This window comes from Nuphar pumila, chromosome 17 (genome assembly GCF_984573655.1).
Source record: "Nuphar pumila chromosome 17, dmNupPumi1.hap1.1, whole genome shotgun sequence".
NCBI classification, from domain to species: domain Eukaryota; kingdom Viridiplantae; phylum Streptophyta; class Magnoliopsida; order Nymphaeales; family Nymphaeaceae; genus Nuphar; species Nuphar pumila.
Genome location: NC_143265.1, coordinates 30043180 through 30058620, shown reverse-complemented (window position 1 = coordinate 30058620; position 15441 = coordinate 30043180).

Sequence of the window (15441 nt, the reverse complement as noted above, 5' to 3'; positions counted from 1 at the left end):
GACTCTTCATGTACAAGGCAACTTAGAAATCCTCCATAGCACCAGCCACCTCCATTTTCCATCCTCCATCACCATTTTATCGCACCGAGGAACTTTCCGAGTGTTTCGCCGTCGAGGAGTTTTTCGGCGTCTTCCATTTTCGTCTTTCCATGTCTTTTTGTATATTTTATTTTTTTATCTAGTTTCTACTAACTTTTGATTTTTGTTTTTAGCACTACAACAACCATTGAATGAGCTTTATCTTCGCACTGAGGAGTCTTTTGGGTGCTATACGACCGAGGAGTTTTTTCGGCCCTCAAGCGAGTCGAGGAGTTTTTCGGGCTCGTCCTTCTTTCCCACCCACCATTCTTCGAACCACCGTTCCTTCCATGAGTTGTTGGAAGTTGCAGACCTTCTCAAAGAGTTAGAAGAAGTCGTGGGGGGCCTCAAATCTTGGACCAAGCGCGGATCATCCGGGGTTTACAAAAGACTAAAAACCGATGTTTAACAAAAAAACAAAGCAAATCAAAAATAGATTTTTATATACACTAAACCACTAACTAGACTCGATCTTAGGAGATTGAAAACATAGTTTTAACATACTGCAACTTCTGTAAAAAAATCAGAATAAAAAAAATGTTTGGAAGATAAAAAATGGCTAGACACAGTCCAGCCGATTTTTGTAAAAATGACAAATAAAATAAAGAAAACAAAGAACGAGGATCTTACCGGATGATCCATGCTTGGTCCAAGATTCAAGGCCTCCCACAACTTCTTCTAATCCTCTGAGAAGATCTGTAACTTTCAGCAACTCACGAAAGGAACGGTGGTCGGTGGTCCGAAGGATGGTAGGTGGGAAAGAAGGATGAGCCCGAAAAACTCCTCGGCTCACTTGAGGGACCAAAAAACTTCTCGGCCGGATAGCACTCAGAAAACTCCTCGGTGCGAAGATAAAGTTCCTTCAATGGTTGTTGTAGTGCTGCAAACAAAAATCAGAAGTTAGTAGAAACTAGACACAAAAATAAAACATATAAAAAAACATGAAAAGAAGGAAATGGAAGATGTCTAGAAAACTCCTCGGCGGCGCAACACCTGGAAATCTCCTCAGTACGACGAAACGACGATGGTGGATGAGAAATGGAGATGGCTGGTGCTGTGGAGGATTTCTGAAAGTTCTGGACAAGGATTTAGCCCAAGGCCGTCCCTTTTTGTTTCTTTCTTTTGCTTCTTTTTTCAACATTTCAAAAACACTCTTCTGAAAAGTATATTTTCAAAAATACTCAAAAACTCTAAAAAATTGTTGGGTGCCCCTTTAGAAAAAATGGTAATGGATCCCATGGTTTGGGTCATTGTGATCCAATCTGATCCAAGATTCAAAAATATGTCATGTCTATATGGGTTTGGATCTGGATCTCGACAGGTTTCACTCCATTACACGAAAATGCTCATAACTTCGCTAATTTAACTCAGAATTGGACAAAATTTGAAACATAGCTCTCTATCACTTAGACTAACATAAACATGGGTTTTAACTATAAAAACATGGATAATTACATGCATATGATATTTAATTTATAATACATTTCATGCATTATTAATCATCTTGGTCAAAATAGGTCAAATCAAAACATTTCATCATGCATCATCATGTCATACATAGACAAAGCTCATAAAAACAAATTATGATAGGATAAATCATTTCTGCTTTATGTTTGTGGTTGTATAAATACTGTGATAGGTCAAACGGATTTGGTGGGATGAGATGTATTCGATTGAGAGGATGAGTTTAGGTGGGAGAGTGATTGGATTGGGTTGGTTGTGAGACCCATTTAGCTCTCATCAAATCCAAACTCAATCTAAACTATTATATATATAGAGATACACATTTACATATATATTTTTTAATTAAATTTATTTGGGTCTCAAAGGAACCCAATTTTTATTTATTTAAGTATTATATTTGAATCATTGCACAAAAAGTTGTTCTATAAATAAACTGTATTAAAAGTAAAAATCATTGTCTTATCTAGCCTTCACATATACAAATCGATGTACATATATTGTAGTTGAATTGTTGCGCAAAAAGTTATTCTATGAATAAACTATATTAAAAGTAAAAATCATTGTCTCATCTAGCCTTCACATATACAAATCGTTGTACATATATTGTATTTGAATTGTTATACCATATAGTGTCTTATAGCGATTTACACAATGATGTCTATGTCAGAGACAACGATTTGCCTTTGCTACAAATAATAGTCTAACTTATTGCCGTATTTAGTAAAAGTGATTTATCATGTAGCCCATCAGTGCGATTTACAAACATATCAATTTCCATAGTGTCATTTGTTAAAGGATGAAAAACACAGATCTTTTTATTCTGAAAGTATATATCAGCATTCCTCTTGATATCAACATTTATCAGTATTTATTAGCATTTCTCTTGAAATTAGGGTAATTGTTGAATTTTTATTTCAACCTAGAGAGATTTACATAATTTGTATACACAGTCTTACAAAATTTGTATACACAATCTACAAAATCTGTTACAAATCTCTATACATCATATTACTCCTGAGGGGCTCGCATCGTTCGTTGCCTTCTAGGTATTCTTGTTGTCTGAGTTTTTTTCTTTCCTGTAATTAAAAACTCCATCAATTTTTTGCATAGTTTTGTGCAAAATCCAGGTATATCATCCTACAACAAAAAGGTAATGTGAGACCAATATAAAAATTGAGTCCCCAATAATATAGGATAATAAAACATGTTTAAGTATAGATCATACAACGTCAAAATGAGGTTCTTGTCCATTGTAGATTGTTTCAATATACTTCATTATAAATACGATACAATTGACACCATTATTTTGTAAAGGAGCATCGAGTGCACAGTGAAACCTCCACTCACCAATGTTGACACTTAAGACGTCTTTGAGGAATCTCACCAGTGGTTAATGTAGAAGCAAATAAATTTTAGGGCACCATACAAGATACAATACACTTATAGATAAAAACTTACCAAATGCATAATGTCATATTCTATACCAGTGTAAAAGTCCAATGAGTTGTAGCACTATATTATTGTTTTCGTAAATCCATCACGTATAAGACCCAATGCTCAGACGATCGCCACAATGTAAGAATCAATATCTGCAAATCGATGATAAAATATCTTACAAATCAATATGGAAATTTTTATTAATAGCTTAGAAATCGATATTAAGAATCATCATACAAATCGATATTAAGAATCAAAACAATATCTTAAATCGACAGTAGAAATTGTGTTAGGATTGTTATGCCTCACAAACCTTGGACAATAGGTTTCTTCACTTACCTTTTCACTTGACCAAAAGTCTCTGCATTGATCATCGTTACCCAAACATTGTAGTCCATCTTGAAATCCAATGACGTATGACAGTCAGTGGACGAAACTCTGTTAAACGAAATAGTGATAATAGTAAGGTTAAAACATAAAGCAACAAGAGTAAATCAAAAAGGAAAATAAACATATAAGAGAACCGATATACCATGAAATAAGGGTTGACGATGCATCTAGTATTGGTTATTGCATTGCTTTGAATATACATGACAAAATCGTATATAGTTTGTTTGCAACAAATATGCACATATTAATATACATACCCATGGCATACGTAAATGTATAACAGATAGCGGTTTCATACGTACAAAATTATTGATAGTGTTTCCTTCTACAAATTGATCTCACAGCCGGTTGATGTTCTCTTGGAGCTCTTTGTTGAGTTTTTGGGCACCTTTTTTTGTAGATGTTCCACTGACATTAGCATAATATTTAATAAACGATCTGTCGCATTATATTGCAATTCATTTCTATAGTATACAAAACAAATTGAATATACGACATAAAAGAGACAAACAAATCGTCACAAAGTTTATAAAATATACCACTGATTCGTCTTTGTTGGCTGTGTAGTTGTCATCATCTCCTTTCTCGATATTGATACTCCCTTTACGATGAAGCAAGTTATATGTTTAGCCCTCAAACACGTCGTTTATAAAGGAAATGTTGATTCATTTGTTCCTTACTCACGAAGCAAAATTAAGCAAAACCATTTTGAACTTGTGCGATGTGTCACTCATTTATAAAGGAAACACCGTTTTATATCCTCCTCATTTTTAAAAATCGCATGCAAAGTATATAATAAACAAATAAATTATAATATGCATAAATTAAAAAACATCATTTTATTTGCAAATCACTATAGAAAATAAAATATCGAGATAAGATCTTCATAATACAAATCGTTTCATGGCCAAACCATTGGTCATGATGTATTGCAACTAAATACTCACATTTTTTGTAAATGAATGTGGTTGTACATAACGTTGATTTGTATTTATGAAGTTACCACGACAATGATATGTCTTTGTTTGTCTTTGTGAATGATATTGATATGTAATATTGCGATTTACTCATATTGATTTGCAACTGTTACTAAAATATTGTTTTTATATATTACTTAAATCGATATCAAGTTGTAAATTGATTTGTATTTATGAAGTTACCTCGATTTATATCGTTGAATTTACCTCGATTTATACTTTCCTAAGTCTAAACATTGTGTCAATTTGTTTATTTTTTTTTTCATCTTTTATGAATCAGTCAATGCGTAAATCACAATAGGACGAAATTCAAATTAAATTCAGGTGAGATTCAAGAGTTAAATGGAACTAGGACCTTAGTTAGATCCGTTATGAAACGTAGATTTTGTAAGAGATCTGATTTTGTTTAGAAAATACATTTTTCAAATTAGACCAGCCTCTATTTTCGGTCTTTTTCAATTGAATCGAAGTCGATCGACCTATATACGTATGGGTTGATGTCAATATGGATTTGGACCTAGTCTATGATCCATATTGACTAGTGACCATGAATGGGTTAAAATTCAAATGGATATAGATTTGGATCATAGGTCCAACTTAGACCCATAATCCATTCATAACTTTTTTAAACAAAGAAACTTTAAAATTTTAAGAAACATATATATAGTAATTAAGATGCCCCAAATAAAATGATTTACAAAGGGGGGTGTCACCCCTTAGAGAGTTTTTTTATATAAAGAGAATCAAAACAGTGTGTGTTGATTGCTTTTGAGCAGATTTGCAACATAAAACATATATATGCGAATTGCTACACGACATAATATATATATATATATATATATATATATATATATATATATATATATATATATATATATATATGTGTGTGTGTGTGTGTGTTGTTGGCTGCATTTGAAAATGAAATTTTGGTTATTGTGTGTGTTTCATGTTCACTACAAAATTTTACAATGCTAATTTATTATGGTAATGTTTGATCAACTGAGAAACCATTGAGGGTTGTGAGCATATGTTGCTTATGAAATATTAAATTATGATTTTTGCATTGCAAAATGGTTTTTTTGAAAATTAGTTTTTTTGAATTAATTACATTATTGAATTTGATGGGCCAATGGTCTGAATTGGTTATTGCATGTGGATTTTCATAATTGTTCTTGTGTAAAGAACTCTTAATTAATTAAGATGGTAAAAGAGACCAAACAATGTAATAATTTTTTTTTCTAGTGTTCCTATAAAAGGGTGAGAACTTTGGATAACGGTTATGGGAGACTGTGAGAATACTAAACATCATGTGCATTTGTTGTCTTCAAGAACCCGATATGTGGTTTGTGTTCCCGACCATGGTTGTAGAAAACTTTTAGCCATTTTGCCTAGGAGTGGTATTGTTGACTCAATTGTAGTTATTAGTATACCAAAAAAGTGGCATCAATGGATGATTTTTTTTATGTTCCGGCATTAGCTGATGATTTTTAATGTTTCGATTAATGGTGATGATTTTTAATATCGATCGGGGAACAAGTGTAGAAGTAAAAATTAAATTTATTTGCATTAAATAGGAACATACATGCAAAAACAATTTTGATAATTTAACTTAAAAAGTTATTCATGCATGTTGTATTGATTCTTGCATTTTTAAATATTTAGCATTAATTTCACACACTCCTAAATGTTTGATTTAGTAGGAAATTGTTGAGTGCTTGCTCGAACTACTTAGATGATAAGTTTCTTCTGATATGTTATGAATTCTTTTAAATTTATACTTGGTTTATTTTATGCTATTTTCTTACGGTTAGAAATTTAGAAGGTATCATATGAAAATTTTGGTTCTTGCCAATTCTTTAAAAGTGTTTTTCAAGCATTGAAGCTCCGTGATGATGGGACTGGCTAGCTGAAAGACTCAAGATTTATGGTCTGGTGGCCTGGGTTCTGACGTACACTGGATCAGTTGGATTTGATTTGAACATTATTTGGAACCTCATTTACAATATTTGATTAAATAAATGAAGTTTAGTTTATGGTTTAAATTTAGTCTATGTTTGAAATGGTTGATGGGTTGTGAATATTAAATCTATAACGTGCCCCTGGTTCTTGGGAGGTTTTCTGCAATTGTTTAAATTTTAATTTTTTTTGTATTTTTTGAAGGTTAGTTTGGGGTCGTTACATTTTCGCTTTTGTAGATTCTCTAACAAATCTGTGTGGTCTTGGAGATCCAATCTAGCATCATGGCATCTGATCTCAGTCGAATCAGTGATTGTAGTAGAGACTACCTTTGAGATCCAATGTAGCATCATGGCATCTGGTATGCTTGATTAAGTAAGATCCGGGTGCTCTTTGGATTGAAGAAATGAAGGTTCAAATGATGCTTTTGAACTCCTCTAAATTGTACACGGGAGTAATTTTAATAAGATGTTGGAAGTGGACCTGCTCATCAAGAGGGATATGGATTTATCATCTAAACCTGAAGATTCTTGATTGGGTTAACCATGCTTTGTTTGTTTAGGACATGTATTGACTTTGAGAATGTAATTGATTATCAGGTTAGAGGCAACTTGCACTGTACACTGTCCAAGACGCCTTATGTGCCATTCTCATCATCCGAACCGAGTCTGTCAGATTAGCTTAAATAGTTAAGCAGATCTCGATTCGGTTATATCTGTTCTCGTCTATATCCTAATCCAACTTCAAATCCCATTGGGCTGGATCTGATTGCACTGGACTCGGTAATGCTCACATCTTTTCAAATCTGGCCCTTTACATCCTTGGATCTGATTAGGCCTGGGTCCTAATGACCCACAGGTCGGACATAGGCTGGATCACGATGGTTCTGAATTCCAATGCAAATACTGAGCAACAAGATTGAATCAGAATCCATATCCAAACTAGATCAGATGTACGAGTCTAATGGAATGTTTGCTTGGCCCCAAATAAGAACAGTCATTTCACAATGGTGAGAGAATCGTTCTAATTTACTTCATTTCTCATGTGCAAGCAAACGTGAAAAAATAAAGCAATGAGGTTCGAAATCACATTTGGAGCCATGTTACTCGCTATGTGATTTCAAATCATGTTGCCCACCCTATGATTTGGAATCATAAGTTTTGAATTACATGAGATGCAAGCAAACATGCCTTAATTGGGAGTACAATTGTTATTTTTTTTATGAGTGAATATAGTTTTAAAATGATAATGCTGAATCCAACAAAAAAAAAAACTAGACAAAAAGAGTTTTACATGCAAAAAGGTGCAAAAAGATAGGATTCAATCTTGGTCCGAATGTAGATCCGATGTAAAGTACCGATCTAAACCTAAATCTGAAAAGTCTAATAATGTAAGTCAATATGATCCGCAGCTAAGGATGGCCCTCTTTGTACTAAAATCCTTGCAAATCTTTTTAGTTGAATTTAAAAACATGCCAATTTTGCAAAATTCAGAAATGTATTATTACACTGTCAATGAACACAGTTAACCAGGTAAAACTATTATATACATGTAAAATACATGGGTCTTGATATGATTTCAAGTCAAACTCAAGCCTGCTTTATAAGCCTTCAACTCAAACCCAGGTCCGTCTACTCCTAAGATATATGGGTCTGACCCGATTGGCTAATCAACTTCACTTTTTAGTAGGCCCAGGCAGTAATATTATCAAGTTGGCACACGTGTTTAATATTACGTATTTTTAATATTTTGAATATTTTATTTAATTTTATTGTTACATTTTTTTTATAATACTTGGATATTTAATATTTTTGAGTTTTTTGTTACTATGTATTTAATTTTATTGTTACATTTTGATTTTTTTTTTAATATCCTACCAGTAAGGAGGCATACGATGAAGTACAAACATGAAAATACTTGGAAACCAGTATGATAGCTTACTCTTTTAAATAAGGTCTTAAATGTCCGCATTTTGGTTTATGTGACGTAGCCACCGCTTAGGGCTGGCGAATGAGCTAAAGGAACTGAACACAGGTTCGGGCTGGGCTCACTTAGCGCTAAGCCCACCTCAATTTGGTGCATGTATCTAGTTGAGTGGAGCCCAAGCTTGTGATGAGCCCAAAGCAGATGAGCTAACCTTGAACTGGTTCCTGCAAAAGGCTTTTTATATGTATTTTAAAGAGACAAACTAAACCTCCTTTTTTAAAGACATACTCTAGACGTCCGCACCATATTATTTTGAGAGACAATCAGGTGCAATGTGATTGCACACTTTTAGTGTGCTGCTGCACCTGAACACCCTCCATCTTTGGGATTCAACCTGTAAGTTGTGAGGGACAACAATAGATGATGGGTGATCAGCTGCAGCAGCACACTTAAAATGTGCAATCACATTACAAATTATCTCAGTTATATTATTTTGGGTAATTTAAATGAAAAATGTCATACTTATGACAAAAATGATGTGTTTTCTAAAATGCTCTACAATTTTTGAAATCTTTTCGATGTTCAAATTCTCAAATATATGGCTTTAAAAGAACCATTTTAACCTTCGCACGAGCAAATTTCCTGAAGTTCATGCAATATATTGGTACGTTCTTCATATATCGCAAATTCTCACTAAAATTTAGATTCACACAATTTTTTTTTTCGGGCCTCAAGAAGTTTGCATAACTATATTTGTGAACTTTCTGTAATTAGAACCTAGAAACTTTGTAAATATTCTATTAAATTCACATATATAGTACAAAGCTCACATAACCATATATGTGTATTTCTTGTAACTGAAACATGTAGAAACTTCATAAATATTCTATAAAATTCATATGGATAACACAAAGTTTGCATAACCAAATCTGTGAACTTTCTGTAATTGAAATTAGTCAAAACTTTATAAATATTTTACCAAATTCGCATATAGCTTACGAAGTTTGTATAAATAAATTTGTGAACTTTCTGTCTGATGTTACTTCTCAAATATTCTACTAAATCACATATATAGTACAAAATTTTAATAACCATATATGTGAAGGTTCTGTAACTGAAACCTGTCACATATATGTAGTATGAAGTTTGCATAACCAAATTTACGAACTTCCTATAATTAAAACCTAGAAACTTTATAACTATTCTACTAAAGTCATATATATAGTACGAAGTTTACATTGAACCGTGTGGATCTAATTTAAGTAACTGATTCTTAAGGAGATCTATAAATAAGGGGCAATCTGCGAAAATTTTTAGTGTGCGAATTTTCTTACATTCACATGTTTGTTGAATCATATATAAAGTTATTTTTTTTTATTTTGTTTCTTTTTGTCGTTTGTTTCTTGAAAGAATACTAACTCTTTTTTCTCTAGAACCCTTAGTATTATTCATCTTCCCTTACAATATTTTTTGTAAAAAAATTTGCAACATTTTGACAAGGTTGTAATATCCTTCACATAGACTTCCCAAGTTAGGTCAAAAGGCGAGTTATATACAAACAATATAAATATATATGCATATATTCAATTCTAAACTTTTTTTTGTTTGTATTTATAAGCATTTAATGGCCCCATGTGTATTTGTGTTTTGTTGTTGATATTTTTTTTATGTGTTTCTATATTTTACTTAATATTTTTCATTGAATCTAGCTTTTAGGGTTTACTATGTTTATGGTTATATATATATATATATATATATATATATATATATATATATATATATATATATATATATATATATATATGTTTGTATTGTAGATGATTTATGTTTATTTGCTTGTCCTTTAGTTAATATTCAATGTTTTTTGTTTTGGTATAATGGGGTCAGGATTTACTGTGGACAAGCAATGAATAAGGGTTAGGGGGCTATTGTGGATAGTTGGTTTTCAGAGTGGTTGATGTATGTAATTATATTAATTGAATGTAGAGATCAATCATTTGGCGAACATGCAACTGTCCCAAACAGTGAACGATATCGATGTCCTAAACATTGAGCTCAGGCACGCATAGGGCATGCAGTTGGCCAAACCGATTAGGGATATAGATTTTTGACGTGTAGGCAATGAAGAACTTTCATGAATAATTGATATTGTACATTATCAAAATATCACTACAGAGGATGTTGAATCATGTGAGAAAATTAGTGCCAGTGATCTTGGTCGCACTAATGTAGATGACATCTAGCCTTCTAGGGTAGATGACAAAGCTAGGTATCAGTTGTTAGACTTTGTAATTTAAGCTTGAGATATAGGTATGAAGATGAATGTTATATTTTTATGGTTAATTTTGAAAGTTGAAAATGCAAGAATATTGCATGCATAAAAGCAAAAAAAGAGATAGATACAATAAATTTTGATTTAGTTTGTGCGACAGAGTAATTAATTAGTGGTAATAGCAATGACGTAGACAACAGGGAATCAAATGATATCGATAATGATGACTATATCATATATGCTAAGTCGTACTCAGAAATGATAGAAGATGATCAAGACACTGATAACATTAGACACATAATGACAGTTGAAAACACTACACAAATGACAATTGAAAAATCAAACTCTTTGTATATTGTATAAGCTATATGATTATTTATTGGGCAATAGAACTGTTTTATGTTTTTACAATAATGAGACGTGGTTGAATAAGTTCTCGTTCAATGAATTCTCATATAATGACAAAAATTAAAAATCATCAAAGCGGAGGCATCTCGGTTGTATGACGACTAGAGTAATGAAAAACTTAATTATTGTGAACATTTCTAGTGGCTAACAACAGATTCAAATGATCGAGAAATTGCTTTCAGCAAAATAATTAATGATCTTCAACATTGTCATGAGTTTTTAAAGGATCATGTGATAAAGAATAGCTATAGACCAAAATCTGTGAAGAGTTGCAATAACTAAGTAATTGTCGTATATATGAGAAAGAACTTGTATATTGTATATTGTATATTGTATATTGTATATTGTGGTTGATTGCCCTTGGAAAATCCATTGAACGAAGGTGCACAGAGCAATGTTTTTTCAAGTGAAGAAGTATGAAAGCAAGCATACATGCGGTGGATCATTGGGCAACCTTGTAGTGGAAAAAATGTCTTTCAAATGTATTTCAGGTGTTATTCATAAATGTATGCACAATAACCCGAAGATGACTCTACGAGAAATCATGAATGACATCAGTCACGAGGAAGGTGTGAAGGTTACTTATAAACAAACATGGCATGGACGAAAACAAACGAGGGAGACACTATATGGGTTATTTGAATAGTCCTTCAGGATGTTTCCCATATGTTTGGATAATTTGATGAAGGCTAATCGAGGATTGTTAGGGTACATTCACATTGATCAGAAAGATCCATCTAAGTATATATTCTTATCCTTTCGTCCATACGTCAATGGGTTTTTGAAATAATGCCCTTCAGTTCTTATGGTAGATAACACATCCCTAAAAGAAAGATGCATATGTATATTATTGTCGATCCTATAGTATTGATCCTTGTGTTGAGATATTTTTTATAGTATTTGTAGTTATAGGTAAGGAGTCAAAGGATTTATGGGCGTGATTATTAGAGCATGTGAAGGAAGAGTTCACTGTATTTAATGAATTAAAGAGCGATTACAATTTACAATTATCTCAAATAGGTATGAATGTTTAAAGTATGTTGTCCCCCACACATGGCTTATATGTCATGTTGGATATTGTATAAAGCACTTAATAAAAAAATTTCTGAAAAATTTGATTCACCACTCAGTGCACTTTGATGGAGTGCAGCCCAAGCAACCACGAGATAATAATGAGTCAAAGGATTCATGGGCGCAGTTTTTAGAATATGTGAAAGAAGAGTTTGCTATCTTCGATGAATATAAAGAGAGATTACAATTTATAATTATCTCAAATAGGCATGAAGGTCTAAAGTGTGTCATCCTCCATACATGACTTATATATCATATTGGATATTGCATGAAGCACTTGATGGAGAACGTTTCTAAAAAAATTGGTTTGCCACTAAGTGTGCTCTAGTAGAGCACAACTCAAGCAACCACAAGACGATAATGTAATTATTTTCTTGAAAAATTCCAAGAGTAAGATGAAGTCACATACCATTATATTGCTATCAACGTGGATAAAAAAAAGGGCTAACTGTCACTTTTAAGCAAGAAGATATGATTGCTTAACTTCTAATATAATAGAGAGCTTCAATATGTGGATTTCTGCAAACCTCTAATTCCTCTTATTGAGAGACTTCGTCTCATATTGATGAAACTTTTTAAGAAAAAAAGATAATTAAAAAGTAAATGATAGGAGTTGTGATGCCTAAGGTAGAAGAAAAAATAGAAGAACTGAAGAAAAAGGCACAACAAGTACGTGTGCAAGTAGTACATTTCCACTGACATCGATATGAAGCCCGTGACCGATTTCACGATTACAGTATTGATCTTGACAAAGAAAAATGCTCTTGTGAAAAATGACAGGATTCTATGAGAACATGTGATCACATACATTTTGTATGAGAGAAAGCTATCATAGGTTTACTACGACAAGTTTTTTACAATTAAATCATATTGACGTGCATATAATGTATATCCATTGATTCTGATAATGAATAATGTCCCACACATCGTTCCACCAACATTTATTTCTGTCTATCCACCGAAAGTAGTTCATAAAGCAAGACGACCTAAGGTAAAGAGAAGAGAGCAAAATACAAGGATGTTGTGTCATACAAGTGTAGTATACGTGGTGAGGTTGACCACAATAGGTGAAAGCATGAATAACAATATATATGAGTATTTATGATTTACAAAACATGTATTTGTTAAGAGTTGTTTAATAAATTGCTTCTTGATATTTGTTTAGTTTTTTTCTAATAAAATATTCTAATGTCTTATATCTTCTATTTATATTTTAGCTATTTCGTGATGAATACTTATATACATAAAGAAAAATATAGCAAAAGAAAGAAAATCAAACCCCCACCCACACCCCCGAGCGAGAACCCAATTGTGGTGCTTAAAGTATAATGAATGTCCCAATTCATGTATATAGACAACCAGTGGTACTGACATGTATATGTTTATATTCAATTTCAATTGGTGATGAGAACATGTTAATGAGAAAGAAAAAAATATGCATCAACCAATTGAGACAAAAGAACATAAATTTTACGAAAAACTATGTTGACAAGCAACATAAGTGTTTGGTTTGCATGTTAATTAATTTATTTATTCATTTATTTTGTTTGTATAAAGACTGATTTGAATCTAACATTAATGAATCACACATCTAATGTCTTATGTTACATCTAACAAGATTCATAGAAAGTCTCCAAGCGTCTCAGAACAAGGACATGGCAACAAGAGTGAAACTTTCCACGATCATTTACCTTACCTTATATTTCTCTATGTCTCAAAAGTGATGTTTATATTGTTTTCTATCAACTAAAAAAAGCTAATTGGTAAAAATTAAATGTTTACAACAAATGGTTCAAAATAAAGGGATGGCATACAGTGCTCGTGAATCCTTTCTTTGAATCTGACAAGGTATCTATTTGACAATTTTGCATACTTACAAAACATAAATTTTTATATGCACAACAACATTAAACTTGGTTTATGCTATAAATCTTAATTCCTATCAGCTGGAGCAACCACCACTGGGTTCTTTGAGAAATGGATATGAATGCAGGGGAGTTCAGGTTGTATAATTCGATTGGGTCCATAGCTAATGCAGATAAGAATATCATAGCACTAGTATGATAACATTACTTATTCAATAATGTATTTATTGATCTCTCATACTTAGTAGGTTGAATGTTGTATTGCAGGTTTATTTTTTTACAGGGTGGTTTGGCTTCGACTATTACACACATTGGATGGTCAGGCCTACGGAGGGTATTCCTCAATAAAAAAACATATAATCACTTTGCATATGTTTGTTAACTCAATTCATATATGTTCATATTCTTGACTTGGTATATGATTGTTACATGTTTGATTATGGTATATTGATCCTACTGTACATACAATACTTAGGAAGAAACATAGAATTGAATTTCACACAAATATGTGTTTATATGTGATGTTTTGTTATATTTTTGCAATGTGTATAGTTAGTTATTTGTTAATAACATTCTTTTTCAGAATGATACAACAGACTACGAGAAACGTATAATCAAATTCTATAAATGCATGAGAGAAAAGAAAACTTTAGAGGGTATCGAACAAAAAGATGAGGAAAAGACAAAGAACAAAAAAAGACCACAATAGAAAAAAATAAGTTCAAAGGCTGAATAAAAAGTGGAGGATGAAGAGACATAAGATATTAAGGTGTTGGATGGTAAGATATCGGAGGCTGGGTTATGGATAATTCTGGAGAGTACAAGTTGATTACTATTGTAAAACATTGGATGTAAATTTGATAGAATTATCAAAGATTGTATGTAAATTTGATGAAATATTTATGTAAGTGTACTTTAAATATTCATTCTAGGTTTGATATTTTGTATATTTTATATGTTTAATTTCATTATAGGGAAGATTGCATATTTTGTCTATTTAATTGCATTTAAAGTTTAATATTTTATAATAAGAACATGCACAAAATATAAGAAACCAGCATATTTGTGCAACAGAAGGCTCAGTAAAAAGAAGTTTATACTATATATGTGAATTTAGTAGAATATTTATGAAGTTTCAAGAGGTTACAATAATAACAAGTTTGCATATTTATTTATGCAAATTTCATACTATATATGCAAATATAGTGGAATATTTGTGAAGTTTTAAGAGTTTATAATAGGAAGTTCACATATGTGTTTATGCAAACTTTGTACTGTATATGCAAATTTACTCGACTATTTATGAAGTGTGGTTTCAGTAACAAGAAGTTAGAAGTTCATAAATTTAGTTATGTAAACTGCATACCATATATGTGAATCTAGTCGAATATTTGCAAAGTTAGGTTTCATAGAATTGAACTTCACGGATTATGTGAAGTTCATATATTGATGCAAATTTAGTATAATATTTATGATGTTTTGAGAGGTTATAGTAAGAGAAAGTTCATATATTTATTTATGCAAACTTCGTACTATATATGCAAATTTAGTAGAATATTTATGAAGTTTTGAGAGGTTACAATAACAAAAAATTGCA